Source organism: Corvus hawaiiensis, chromosome 3, assembly GCF_020740725.1.
Source record: "Corvus hawaiiensis isolate bCorHaw1 chromosome 3, bCorHaw1.pri.cur, whole genome shotgun sequence".
In the NCBI taxonomy this organism is placed as follows: Eukaryota; Metazoa; Chordata; class Aves; order Passeriformes; family Corvidae; genus Corvus; species Corvus hawaiiensis.
In genome coordinates, this window is record NC_063215.1 from 59,679,234 (window position 1) to 59,694,613 (window position 15,380).

Below are 15,380 nucleotides of genomic sequence, written 5' to 3' on the forward strand. Positions count from 1 at the left end.
CTTGCTGCAGTTGTTATCTACTTCCTCTTCCTTCTTCTTCTTTATCCTCATGCCCAGTATGGTGAGAATAGCATGACTTGTGCTGCTGGCCATGAGTTAGTAACACATCCTGGCTGTGAGCAAAGGATTGATTAGAGTTGTCAGCTCCTGTGAGACTGGGGCTTGGCCTTCTGCTGGCCTGGGAGCAAGGAATCAAGCCACCATGCGCTATTGATTTCCTTGTCTGGCTCCAGGAAGATGGGTTTGTGTGCTATCACTAGGCTGCTTTTGGGGTTAGTTAAAAGATAGCTCTATGGACTAAGTGGGTATTTTTGCATTTCAGGAAGAAGAAATGCCAGATGTAGAAATTGACATTGATGACCTTCTTGATGCAGCCAACGAAGAGGAGAGAGCTCTCAAATTACAGGTAATATTATTTTATAATTTTAAATCAGAAGGTGGCTGAAGTAATGCATCTGGATCGATATCTTGTGTTTGATTGAATCCACTGTAAAAGTAGAATTAGAATGGAGAGGTTCGTAGGTCTAGTTTATCATAGTCTACCAGACTGTTCAAAGGTAATCAAAATCCTTTTAGATAAAAAATTTCCGGAAGGTAGGTGGTAACACTAGTAAATAAAACTTCAAAGAATCCAGTAATAGAGGGAAATACGCTAAGCCAAATTAGCCTCATTCTAATTTGTACAAGTATATAAAATAAAGAACAGAAAACATAGAAAAATGAAGAACAGTCACATGGAAAAACTGTATGACTGAGAGTCAGTTATGATGACCAGATAGTTTCTGTGATTCACTTCAGCAGCAGAAATGTGTATGCATGTGTATACAGACCAGAAATCTTCCCTTGTGCTTAGACTACTGGTAATTATTTCTGTCTATACTAGATAGAAATTGGAACCCATCAAAAAGTTGAAAGAAAGGGTAAGATGGCCAGGAACAAGAATTAGTAGGGAAATTCAAAAGCTGTCTGTTGAAATTACACAGTTCAAGCCAGCTCTCTAATTCTTTGAATCCTGTGTGAGGTAGAAGTTAATGAATGGAAGAATGAGGGGGAGAAGAAAAGAAACATCATTGTCTTAATATATATCTCTCTCTAAATCAATATGTAAAACTAATAGGAAGTGTCTCCATTTATAATCTTTTCAGATGCACTAAGAAAATAAAAACTTATTCTAGAGTTGTGGCTTGCCCTCAGCTTGCTTCTGGGAGGTGACTAATGTGGTGCTTAGATGCAGCACATCTGATTTCAGTGCCTGTTAGCACCCTTTTCCCAGTGCCCCCTGGCCAGCCACAGAGATGTGGGGCATGGCCCCAGGCTGTTTGCTCAGCATTCATAAATAGCTTTGCTCCTTCTGCCTAAACTAGCTGCAGCAGCCCCCTGCTAGGAATGCCCTGCTAGAAATAACTAACGTTTCTATTTCTGCATTGCAAAGACTCTGATGTCCTCACAGAAAGCTGCCTTTCACATGTCTGTTGCTGGGAGAAATGTTCTTAGATTCTCCTCCTCTTCTCAGGTTTTCTTGGAGAGAGGGATTTTGTAACTTCCTACCTGGGGAAAGAAGCCATTATTTCTCTCCTGGTACAAATCATTCTGATCCACCTAGGGAGCAAAGGTGACTTGTATAACTCTGGGTTTTTGGTAACATCTTCATTCAGTGATTCAAAGATTGTTGCTCCTTTTCTTTCTCCCCTCCCTTGCCAGGTTTCATACCATGACTTGTTTATGTACACTATTACTCTGTATGGATACTGACGCTTTCATATTTTGCTTCTAGGAAACTCTTGTAGATTGCTACAAACCAACAGAGGTAAAAGACTTTTTAAAAATGCTATTATCCTGTGGAAAATGTAGTTATGTTCAAGCTAAAGTAACTTTATTTTTATTCTTATCATAAAGTAACTAGATGAATATGAGTGTCTAGCTGATAAACTTGGAGTTTTATATCCTGAAAATGTTTGTGCCTTTCACTTGGCTCCAGTAGGAATGTGATTGTACCCTGTGGAGGAACTGCTGGTCATTCCAGCTGAACTATCAATATTGTTTTCTGTAATGCTCTGACTGACTATACTGACTTACACAGCTGCCATGTTATAAGAAATCTAAACACAATTCTCATCAGATGGATAAAATATTTACGTGTTGGACTGTGCTCTTCACTGTGAAATCATTTAATTTTATCTAGGACAGTAAAATTTATTCTGAGAACTGTTATGCAGATATGCAGCTCAGCTAATTGTTTGTGTGAATGGACTTGAATCAAATTGTGGGATAACCTGTACTAGCAGGATTTAGTTACCCAGCTTTCAACTTGCGTATCCATTAATGTGTCCAGTGTCAATACAGCCTGCTTTTTTTACAGTAATGTGTGTTTACTAGGAAGAGTAAATTTTGTAAAAACCCCTTTGGACTCATTCTAAAAAAAAAGAGGAACAAAAATAGTTAAAAAAATCAAAAGTCTAGATGATGGGTCAGTTTGTTAGTTCCATTTATAGAGTCAGTTCTTTCCCAGAAGTGGCTGCTGCACAGTATTTAATAGAGGGGTTGGTTTACAGGATTCCTCTTGTCAGTGGCCTCTCAGCTGTGCATGACTAGAAGCCAGGTGTTTGGTTTTGAAACAAGGCTGCAAATACATTGGTTCTTCTGTAATATCTGCAGCTGTAGCCACAGAAACTGCTGGGGCTTAAGGATAGTCAGACTATCCGGAAGAACTGCTGGTGCAGTTGAATAGGCACTTCTCAGTCCATGAGATATTTTCTTCAAGACTTTTCCATTTTTATTGATTCCTATGGTAGATGGGGAAGATTCTTCAGAATTGCTATAGTAGTTGCTGGTACAAACATTTTGACAGTGCAGGGAATTAACCCAGAAAGACTCACTTGATAAGACTTATAGAGCTTGTTGTGTGTTGTATCTTGGTTTCTTTACAGCGGATACTGTCTCTGCTATTCAGAACATAAAGAAAAATAGTACAGGCAGAAAGCTTAATAACTCACGGCTCTTACCCAACTGTTAAAATAAACCTCTAAACCTGCAAATGTGTATCTTAAGTCAGTTTTGCTTAGTACCTTCCATTTAGACTGAAGGTTAAGGAAAGACTGAGGAATTTTTGTATGTATCCTGGATTGATTTTCATCAGAGGAAGTGGAGTTATCCAGGTCACTTAAAAGATGGAAAGAGTTCCCAGCCTCTTTAATAATTTGGCCAAAGATAGTAGCTGACAGTAACTTATGAGGAATTATTACAAAACCTTTCTTCTAAGGGAAATATAGCTAGACTGTTGAATGTGCTTCTAAAATATTGAAAGCTTTTCTTAGGCAGCAGTTATGGCTGTTTTAATTTGTATGGAAATATGCTTAAGGTGGGACCTTTATATAAAGACTTACTGTGTACACAAACTTAAAGGATGTGGTATCTGCTAAATCAGTGCTGTAATCAAATTCTGGATTTGAACTGTTGTAATTGAAGAGGAGCAGGGAGCAGCATCCTCTTCCTGCATCATCTGTGTGCCAAAGCAGTCAGTTCTTCATACAGTCCCACATGTCACTTGTGGAAAATCCCACTCTGACCTTTGTCAAGTTGCTATCTCAGTTCTGCCTGATGTTCTCTGTCATCATCTGGTGATGGAGATTATTGATGTTAGCAGTGAATATAACAAAGAAATTTAAATATAATCTGCAATCTTGATGATGAGGTTTAGATGCTTCACAATAGACCCTTATTTAGGATAGGAGGACAGTTTGATTGTGAAATCAATGAGGTTTTTTCAAGACATGTATTTTGAAGAAGGCTGACTGAATCTGTATTGCTGTTATCTCTGCTATTGGTAACAGCAAGGCCACTCATTTAGACTGGGCATTGGAGAAAATCTGAAATATTTGTGGCTGATGTGAATTAAAGCTTCCACTAGTGGTACAGCCAAAGTGATGACAGGAGAAACAACAAGAAAATTCTTCAACTGCTATAGGAGAGAAATTCAATGAGTGGGCAATTTATATGTTTACTGACTCCAAAAGATGCAGCTGAGCAACACACAGTCTGCAGACAACGAGTGTTTGAAGAGAACTGGATAAATTAGATTTGCAGTTTATTTACTTTTTTCTTTTCTTATAGAAATATACAAAGCTTCAGATGAATGGGCTGGAGATCTCCCCCATTCAGGTGGAGGGTTCATTCAAGCAGGATTAAATCTATTTTGCTAGTACAATTCTTCACTTAAAATGCAAAAGGGCAAAATGGGAGAAAAAGGAGATGAAGTTGCATCATTAAAGAAAATTGCATTGGTGGAAACTTATAATAATTTTCGATGTGGTTTGCAAACAAACTATGTTGAATTGTTGTCCATATTTTCTGGAGAACTTGGGCAGAGATTTAAGTTACTGACTACTCAATTACTTCAGTGGTTGGACTATTTCAGCAGCTTTTAACACTTTTGAAAAAGGTAGAGATGCATTTTCTTAACTGTATGTTTCTCCAAGTTTAATTTCTAGCTGGAGCAAACTAGAGGCTTGTGATGCAACTTTTTCGAGTGGTGTTGGCACTATGGTTTTTAAGATAAAAGCTGTTTTGTGTATCTATTGACATAATGTATGTTTTTAGTATGCAGGCATGAATAGAAAGCTCAATGCTTCTGAACACAGAACCCCATAACTTTTGAAGGACTGTATGTTTATTTTGGTCCTAATATTTTATGAATTATTTCAAGTTAATTGTTGTTTTTTCTATGAAATTGCAAGGCAGCAATATGTAGGATACCCACAAGAAGCAATAGTCACTATAGATGTGTCCTAAAGCCTCAGTGCAGTGTGCTGCCTTACATATGGGCAAGCCAGAGCAGCTGATGGGTGGCAAATTATTAAGTCACAGCAAATGTATTTTGTGTCCCTATTACTTGAAATCAGATAGGACAGTTTGTAGAGAAAAAGGGTTAGAAAGCATGTTTATTTAAAAGCGATGCAGGCAGATGCATTTTGAGTAAAGCATGATTTCTTGTTCATCCATTTGACCACTGAATTCAGTGAACTAAAACTTTTTATGTGCCTGCTGAGATCTGCCCTGTATTGTACTACAGCCTTGGAGGGAATTAAGCTTGCATGTTTTCATTTCTGCAAGTACTCATGAATACAACTCATAAATACCTATCGCAATATCACAATGGAAGGGCAAGTGGTGATTTGACAAGAATAAGCTGTGCTTGTTTACGTGCTGCTGAACTGGAGAATAATTGGGCTGCAAGTCTTTACCATAGCTAAGCTTTGTAGTATGTAGTTAGTGCCTTGTACAGAGCTCACCAAGAAGCTAAATTGCTGCAAAAATTTCATCCTCTGGACACTAATGGTGCTGTGGCCTCACTGGAGAGGGCATGTTGATGGCATTTTTCAGTGAGGCTACAGAGACGCTGCACTGGTTCTTGCTAATAGAGGGCATCTTCTGGCCCTGCTCTCCCAAAGCAGTTCCCTTCTTTCTGTACGATTGGCTTCAGGTTTGAGCCTTTGTGGAAGAGGTGTTTGGCAGTAAGATGAGTAGGGTGCCCTCTTTTTCTTTTTTTTTTTATTTGTTGGTTTGGTTTTTTGGTTGGTCGATTTTTTTTCTTTTTAGTTATTATTTAGTTTCTTTCCCAAGTAGCTGTGGGATTGCTCTCCAGGCTGACTTTAGTTTTTACATCCAACCAATGGGGCTGTCTCCGAGAAATAGCCTTGGGCAAACAGTTAAGGAAATCTTGGTTTTTGACCTGGCTACAGGGAACTAAAGCTGTGAAGGGAAGCTGGCTTAGGATTCATTTCATGCTCTAGTGAAGCAGGAGGAGTAGAAACCCTAAATTTTAGTTTAAAAACTAGTCCTACTACATGTGTACTGTTTGAGAAAGAGAAATCTGGAGAGACAGAGTCTAATTAGTCTCCAGAATTAATTGGAAGACTTGAATAGGAAGCCTGGAATTCATTGTCTGTCAAATGACCTCATTAAAACAATGAGTCACACCACCAAAGCAGAGAGGTGAAGTGATTTCCTCCCCTTTCCTGAATTAGCATTTCACCTTTGTTTTTTGCCTTTATTATTTTTTTGCCTAAGGCTGAATATAGATGAGTTCAAATGAACTATAGATTTAGTCTGTCTCTCCTTAAAATTTGCCTTTGGAATTAGAAAGATGTCTTCTAGAAACAATGATTTAGTATTATAAATTAACAAGATTCTCAATACTTGTAGCAAGGGTGCCTCCTTGCACAAAATCTGTAAAAAAGAATTTTAACTAAGTTTGCATACATTTTTGCACATTTAAAAAATTTTATTTTTTATTTCATTTACCAAGGCACAAAGTGCTGGTATGAGATTTTTCTTCTATTAGAAGTGCATGTAGCCTGTATATTCCTGGCTATAACCCTTCAAGGAATAATTAATAAATTCTTGAATCCTTAGCTGAATTATTCTTATGTTTTTAACTCTGTGAATTAAATCAGTATATATAGGTAGATAATTCAACCTGTGTTACAGAAGTGTTTTTAACATAGATTAGTACACCATCAGCTTTCAAACATCTGATGCTAAATTGCAGCGTATCTTGTTAGAGGGGATTTCAATAAAATGCTCTGTGTAAAATGATTTTTGTGTACACGGTGGAGATAGATGTGGATATTAAGTCTTGACTCAAATGGCCACAAGGAGCAACACTGCAATTTTTGAGCAATGGCTTAAGAAAAAATTGGTCATTACTGTCATAAGATGAGTTGGTTAGTTACTGAAATGCTGTGAAGTTTCTTTCCTGCCTCCATGAGGGAAAATGTGCATCTTTTCTAGAACACTGCTTTTCCTTGATGGGAAACTGCAAAGCAAGAAAGGCACAAGCACCGGAGCACAACTGTGTTAATGACAGCCAGCTCCATGCAAGTGTCAGATGCAAAGTGATACTTAAATCAGAAATGTGCTGAGCCAGTGTTGTGGTTTGGGTGTCCACGGGATGTGCACAACAGCAGTACTGCATTATGCAAAATGTCTGCCACATGCAAAATGCTCTTGTTGGGTTCTACTCTTTGGTACTGCAGACCCTTATTTCAAGAAGAAATAGTTCCTGATGGATAAAGCATTTTAAATTATTACAGGTACTTCTTCAAATGAATGCTTCCTCTGCCTTAAGAATAGTTGCAGTTACCTCAGATCTCCTCCTTTAGGGGGTTGACCCAAGAGTTTGGTTTGTTTTAGCAGCATTAAGAAGTTTCCAGGTGGTGTTAAACTTGCCTGAAAACTTCAAGCAAATACCCTGTTTTGCAAAAGAAGGTGCTTATGGTAACTCTTCAAAGTATAAGGGGAGGAATTCCTCTCTCTTGGTATAATATCATATTAAAAAGCAACTGACCCCGGCTACATTTCATATCTAAGGGAAACTTGCTCCAAACTCTACGGAGTTGTGGGAGAATGGTTAGAGAAATGGCAGGGTGGGATGTCCCAAATGACTACAGAGTACCATAGATGTCCCTGTCCCCTCTGCAGGTGCCCCTTCCTGTAAGGCTTTTACTTGTGTGAAGCTGCTGCAGAGTTTCCAGATGTAGTGTCTTGTAGAGTATTTGTGGCTTGAACAGGCAATTAATAAAGTTTTCTAAGGGAGGAACTGCACTTCAGCCCACTCCTCTCCAAAGCTGTCTTAATCTGATGTTTTGGCATGGGACTACAGGTTTGTCAACTTTCAACTACTTGCTGAAAGGCAATACTAATGACATTAATCCCAAGTAAAAATCTTCTAAGATCACTTCAGGGAGTTAATTTCTCTAATGATTTATATAAAGCAGGGCTTTATGTAAATTTGATAGTAAAAAAATCCGAAAGTGTGTTTATATGTTTCAAGCAGCACCATGCCTGCAGTTTTGCATTATCTAACAGGTCCTTACAGTGATGATAGGATGACACAAAACTGTTTGCGAAGTTTGTTGAGAACTGTGAATTTTTAGCGTAAGCATGTCTTCCTCCTTTTCTGTTTTTTAGTGGAGAAGTACTGGGCTGTGACAAGTTTAGAATTGATATTGTTGCAGTGGCTTGTGCCTGTGTGGAAGAAGACAGCTTCAAGAGGATGGAGGGAGAGGATTTGGGGGTCTTAGGAAACCTGTTTTTCTGATTATCTCATTAGGCTGTGTGTGTGTCCAGATGGGAAGTGTGATATTGATATGCATAAGATGTATTCCTTACATCTATGTGTGTAAGTTAAGTGGCCTTAACTTAGTTCAGGATGGAGACCCCACTGTCGTGTAGCTGCTCTGCCTTCGCTGCTGTTCCTTGCAGCCACAGGTAGCGTGGATGCAACAATAACCACAGTGCAACAGTACATGCACTTCACTATAGATGTGCATAATCTGTCAGAAAAGGAAATTGGTTTGGTGGGACCATGGTCCCACCAGAAAAACCTGACATATTTCTCAAGTTAAAATACACATTTACAGAGACTTTCCTTGTGCAAAGTGTAGCCCCTTGTAATGCATGTTTCAGTATGACCTGTTTTGAAAGGTACTGCTTTGTCATTTAGGTGGTGACTTTGTTCACTGGAATTTTTAAGCATTCATCCAGGAAATAATGCTTTTAGTTGTTTCATAGAGTGGTTTGGGTTGGAAGGGACCTTAAATATCATCTAGTTTGACTCCCCTGCCAAGGGCAGGGACACCATCCAGTAGGTTCTCAAAGCCCTGTCCAACCTGGCTTTTCACATCAATCTGACTGACTAAATCCATAATTATGTTCCATGTTTATAGCTAGCTGATTTCATAAGAACCTTTTTGTAGGTGTATACATAGTACTGTGGATAAACATTATTTTCCCAATGTGACAGCAAGGAAGTAATTTAGCTTTAAATGCACCTGCAAGAAATTCTATGCCAAAAGAATTTTGAATTATGCAAACCTGTAGGCTTCTGTTCTTACACAGTTTAAAAAAGAGAAAATCTGCTGAAACTGGGGAAAATATCACTGTGCCTGGTCCATGAATTGGTTTGTTGTGTTCTGGGTTTTTTGTTCTGGGTTTTTTTGTTTTGTTTTGTTTTGTTTTGTTTTTTACTAGTGTCATTCACTTGGCTCTGCAACCAGTTTCACCCATCATAAACCAGTGGTGCTACCTCTGGTTCCTTCTTCCTGCCTTGCCTCGGGCTGACACAAGTGTTAGTGTGGGCTGAGTGGTGGGCCTGATCAGAGGGCTGAGCCAGCTTGGTAAAGTAGCAGGGCAGGAGGAAAAACACCCGAGTTTTTAGCCAGATCAGCTTTCTTGTACAGCTGAGTATGCAGCCAACCAAAATACTGATTCCAGCATGGAAACTGGCAAGAGAAACACCTCTTTTGGCAAGAGTGCTGATTTCTGTGCAGGATTAAGCTGTGGAAGTCTGCTTTGACTGTTTGCATTGTATCCAGCCATAGGTGTTGCTTCATTCAATAGTTGGTAGAAGGCCCTGTGTAGTAAAAACCTGAAAGATGGCTAACAACTGAGCCAGCACAATCACAAGGAAAAGCTCGTTGTTCACACCTCTGCTGGATGGGAAGGGTGTGTATAAGGCTCCTGGTGATCAGGCCAGAGAAATTCCAGCTTAGCAGTAAAAGCTTAAATAAAAATGTATAGTTTGCTTTTTAGAAACAAAACTTGATTATGGTATTATGGGATCATTAAAATTACTCATATTTTCTTTTTTTTCCCCTAGGAATTTATCAAAGAGCTGCTAACTCGGATAAGAGGAATGAGGAAACTCAGTCCCCCTCAAAAGAAGAGTATATAAATAACTCAAAGTAATAGCACTCTGTAAAAGACATGGCAAGGGAAATGGGACTTTGAATACAAGACCTTATTAAAATAATTGTCTTTCTCCACAACTTTTTTGATTTTATTCAGTTTTGACTCAAGGAATTTTTTTTGTGTGTTTTAAGGGTTCTTTTTTAAGTGTCAATTTTTTTTAATCAAAAATACCAACAATTTGGATGCTCTCAACTTTCACCTGAGGATTACTGAAGCAAGTGAAGAATCCAAGAGTTAGTGATGAGGGGAAGCAAGCCTATGTGGTGAACCAGAAGATCTTGTAAATTTACAGAGCTAGGAGACTTCTCCTTGCAAAACGTTTCTTAAGTTGGTTGTACATTTAACTCATGGATGTCAAGTTTCTTGTGCTTGTCTGTACATAAATTTTAAAGTGGGTTGTGAATACTGTTTCACATGGATGGAAGGAGAAGTTTGTTATAGTAAATTATTTAAATGGTGATTGTTGCAAATTTGCTACCAGAAGGTACCAATTTAGATTACTAAAAAGAATGCTGCCATTTTTCTAAATACCCTTAAAGCAACCCAGTGAAGAATTTCATTATATCTCCTTGTTTAGACTGCAGCATATGAAAATTGGGAATTTTAAGGGCTTAATTTGTAGACTTAAAAGTTATTTGATTGACTTTGATGCTTTGCCAGGATCACTTCCTCTCCAGGATCACTTCCTCTCTCATGGTGTCTTGGAGCTTTGCTAACCTATACTGAATATGGGCCTGGAGTGATACCTAGAGAAATGTCCATCACCATTTAAAAGCTGGTTCATACTGGAGGAAAGGCAGGGATACCAAAATGAATTGCAAGTACTGTATTGCATTTAATGGTGTGGTCTTAATCAGATGCAGATTCCTCTCCTGTAACGGTAGGCAAAGAGTAATACAGCCTTTGTTTATGGCTCTGCCCTGAGAAGTGGGGAGACTTCTTAACTTGGGCTCTCTTACTTCTAAGAGCAAGAACAGAGATCCCTGCTCCCTTCTGGAAAATGTCCTAACTAGAATGTTTGATAAGCTACCATTTACTGGTAGGTGACACTAGTCAGGCATTTTATATCAAGGGTGCTCTGAACATATTTTATTTTTCAAAAGAAATACATGTTTGTGAATTTTATGTATACTGGCAAGCTTTTTTAATGTATTTAATTTTGTAATGTTTACTGATGATTTTATTTACCAGATATTTACTCAAATAAATGGAACAACTTGTGACTTGTTACATGTACACTTTACAAGACTACTGTTGCTGAGTAGGTTTGTAAATGGAATTGCTTGTCAAAAAGAGAAGCCTGTGAAGTGGTAAGTACATGGGAACCCGGCTGTATTGACCCTAACTGGCTTTTAATGTACCCAGTATCACTCAACCTCCTGTAACCTGGTGCACAGCTTCACTTTTGAAAGTCTCCTCCAGATGAGGCCTTCCTTCCCTGTGCCCTACGGAATTTAAAAAGGGGTGGGGGAAAAAAAGCATGGAAATTCTTTCAGGTAAATGCTGATAAATTCAGGTAATTTTTTTTGTCCACCAGAGAGGGACTGTAGGAGAGGGCTTACACAGGGTGGCTCTCAGTTTCCTAGTGAAGGTGTGGCAGAAGGGAATCTTTCAGAAGGAGACACACTCTACATTTCTTCCTTTATGCACCTTTCTGGATCCTCAAGAAATGCCAGCAGCCCTCAGAAAAGACTCACCTGCAGCATTTTAAATTTAAATCTTGTATCTTGCCAAAGTTACAATTTAGCTCTGGTTTTCTAAGAAGCCACCCAGGAGATTTTTTTTAAATTTTGAAATGAAAATTCAGAGAAATTGGGAGGAGCTAGTGAATTCTTCTGTTTTTGTGTTGAAATCTCCCACTCTTGTTGTCAACGTTATCAGTGGGATGTCTTTGGTTTTGAAAGAGGCCCATGTGTCTTGCCACAAGAATCCATGGTCTGTGCTCCTTGCAGAGGATCTCATGTAGCTAGATCTAAATCAACATCACCCTTTGAAGGAGAGAATGTTACAGGAAAAGCTCCGTTACCTGCTGAGGTAAGGGGGCTTTTGTTAGATTTTTCACCCAACTCTGGAGGCAAAAATTGGTGGTGACGTAAAGAAGTCTCACTAGCAAGCCTGATGCTTGAGCGGGCAGGTACTTTTTCTGAAAAGCTTTTTGGTTTGTAAACCACTGAGAAGCTTTTTTCAAGCTGAAAACAGTTTAGTATGTCCAAAATTGGGAAAAATCTTTTGATTGGAGACTTGCTGGCAATTCTCATGTTCAGAGTCTTGAGCTGGAGTCTGAAACAACCCAAGGTTTGAACAATAAGGTTTCTAGTAATTTTCACATCCAGAGATGCATTTTGTGACTTCACTAATGATTTCAAATATCACTTTTTTTTTTTCCTTTATAGTAACGGTGTGCCAAATCAGATGTCAATTAATGACAACTGTACCAATTCTCTTATTACCTACAGCAAAAAATACTATCCACAAATATTTTTTCTTTTGTGTTGTTTGACTAAAAGCTGCCCCCCCTACTGTATGCATGACATATTTGTGTCTTTTATCCTATTCATCTTGCACTGAAGTAGCTGTGGAAGGTAGCAGTGTACCCCTTCTAAAACCAGTAGGTTTGGTGGTACACTTAGAAATGGTGAAGACTGGGATAGTCCTTACTGTTTTCTTGTCTCATGGAGATGGGATAAGTCACTTCTGAGAAGGATTTCCTCTCCTCCAGTGCCACAGGTTTTGCTGCCTTACAAGTGTCAGTGAGCAAAACCAAGCTCTATATAGCTTTTTTTTGCAGTTGGCCTGATTTTCTTGGGGACTTAAGGGGTCTCATTCTTGCTAATTTTTACTTAAGGGAGCTACTCTTGGCCTTGGTGTAAGTGGGAGGGAAGTAAGAGGGCAGAATTGACCCATTCACTAAAGGTTTAATTGGGCTTTATGTCTTTATACTGTGTGGGTGTTCTTGGCTCTGGGGCAATATTCAAGGGGCATATAAATAGCACACTGTTACTGAAATAACTTGAAATTAAATCTTACAGCCCAGTCTCTTTGCTGTCTTGCCTGGACAGCTTTCATGAGAAGGGCCAAGTTGCTGCAATGAGAGCTTCCTCTGGGCTTTTTAAGTGGCTAATGAAAGAAACGGAAGTTCCTTCTTGCAAATGTGTAGTGAAACTGAGGTTTTTGTTTTGGAATTGAAGTGCCTTTCCAGTGTAAAAAAATTGTCTGCAAGAGCATGTGTTTCTGGAGTCTGCTTCCTAACATAATTAGCTTTTGCATGTTTTACAGCAGGACCTGGCAGCTGGCTTAGAAAGAAAAGGAAAGTGCTTGTGTAATCATACTTAGTGTGCCTTATGAGGCTGCAGTGACACGGTAGTGTATTCCTATGGCACAGAAGAAAGGTCATGAGCCATTTGTCTGCCAGCTTCATTTTTGTTCCTTCCCCCCAGCGATGAGGTTTACTCCTGAAGTTGCCATTCATGCAAGGAACATAAGGTGGAATGTGGAAGGGAGAGTTTCTCTATTCTCAGAGAATATGGCCAAGAAAAGCAGGAGCAAAATATCTGCTCCATTTGTGCACTTGAAACCCTTTGACACAGAGTCTTAGTAAGAGTTCCTAGTACTTTATGCCGGTAGGTATAATAGTGTATGTGAAATTGAAATTACTCAGCAATTTATTTCTAAATGTTTTTTTCAGATTCAAGACAGTCTTAATGTAAACATGCAGCTCCAGGGTTAAAATAAAAATATTGCCAGCCACACCAACAGAAGATCTGTTTGAGTGGAAACTAGAAGAAAGTGCAGGTCTTATTCTGAACAAACAGCTGAACTTAAAACACTGGTGAAGTGCTGTAACAAAAGGAAAAATTGCTTCTTGGCTGCATAAGATTTCTCATTGCCAGCATCATGCACAGGTTACTGAGTAACTGCATGCAATAGTTTTTAAAAGGTATTGAGATTTAGGGAGGAAGCCAGAAAATAAATCAGATGTTGGGAAGTTCAGGAAAAAACATCACTAAGAAAATTACCCGTTAGGAAAACAGAAGAGTCTTGTGTTACTGCATATATTTCTGTATGGAAAGAAAATGAGGTATGTCAGTGCTTTCATGTATTGGAGAAAAGCATGAAGAGGAGGAATACCTGGAAGATAAAGGAAAGAAACTTGAAGTGTGGAATAAAATAGAGCATCCTGATAGTGATGAGCCCTTTGAGCTTGCTACTGTGGGAATAGGTGAGATTGACATCTGTTAGTATCTCCAAATTGAAATTGGCTGCTTTTCTATATAAGTTGTCATTGGATCAGTTATTCAGTTTCAATCAAGGTAATCAAAGGCCTTAAAACTCTAGAGTTCTACTTCTTGGGATTTTCTTTGTTTGGTGTTATTTTTCTTCTGTGATTGGTTTTGTTTTGGGTTTGTTTGTTTGGTTGGTTGGTTGGTTGGTTTTTGGTTGGTTGGTTCTAGATTTTTGTTAAAACAGAGGAAACTAATAGGAAACTGATTTCCATGTATTATGGCAATGTAACTACATGCTTATGTAGTGGTCAAATCAGATTACTAATACTAGCTACACATTTTATATATAACTCTACTACTTTTTACTTGACTTTCATGTTAGTACTTTTATTTTTTCTGGAAGTAAGCAAATAGTAAGTGTGAATGTAATTAAAGTTGTTATTGAAAGCTAGAGAGAAATTGAAGAAGAGAAAATGTGACTTGAAAGTGCTTAGTGCAGTAAATTTTATTTTTGCCACTGAAGGATTCTGTCATCAGTGTATAAATAGAGTGTTTCTAAAGTTTTGAAATTGCTATTTATAATAATCTAACCTAGTGCTGATGCAGTTTTATTTGTTTTGTGGTTTTTTTGGTAGAACTAATGACCAAATTCTATGAACTTACACTGTTTACAGACTTCTCTGTTTTCCAACAAAAACTGACATTAGTTGTTTAAAGAAACTGAGCTATTTTAAAAATTATTTTTCAAAATGTATGTAAGACTGAAAATTCTTTTGGAGGTGCAGCTAACAGGTTTTGTTTGGTAGTAAACTCAGATGTCTTACTGAATTGGTAGCCCTTAGCAGAGGTTTCAGTCTGCCTAACTCTATGATACTGGGTTGGACTTGAAGCCCATAATTATCTGGCAAAAAATGTAGGAGCTGATCCTCTTCAAGGATAGAGACTTGTTTTACTACCCCTTCTAGGCGGCAAAGGGAATGAGAGCACAAGAGGCTTTCCTGCCTCCTTAAAGGAAGATCCTGCATCAGTGTCAGCAAGGCTTTGGCTCTTGCCCAGGCTTTGTGGATAAATTCATGTCCCCTCAAGCAGCCCACAGTCATCCCGGGGTTGGTGGGAGTTGGAGCAGCGTGTACTATCAGATACATGGAGAACTAGGTCATGCAGGTCTGTGACAGGATTGTGCTTATCCAGGATCTGTGTTTCCCTTCATGTTGCTTGACCTGAGGCAAAACCAGCTGGGAATAGCCTTTATTTAATATACTGATTTACAGTAAAGAAGGAATCCCAGTAGGGATAGTATGTTGAAACTCCCATCAATTCTTGCTGTCTTCTAGTAAGAGAAGCCAATTTGTGACAGTGGTGGCTGTGCAGACCCTGCAGGTCTTCTTACAGCTCTGCCTGAACCTG

General features: G+C 38.7%; 1 long non-coding RNA gene across 1 annotated transcript; it reads left to right on the plus strand.

Annotated features, from left to right (window-relative positions):
* Positions 1-284: 284 nt before the first annotated feature.
* LOC125323675 lies at positions 285-10,986 on the plus strand. Its single transcript, XR_007202605.1, has 3 exons — positions 285-406; positions 1,775-1,807; positions 9,659-10,986. It is a non-coding gene; the product is annotated as an uncharacterized LOC125323675 (long non-coding RNA).
* The last annotated feature ends 4,394 nt before the right edge of the window (positions 10,987-15,380 follow it).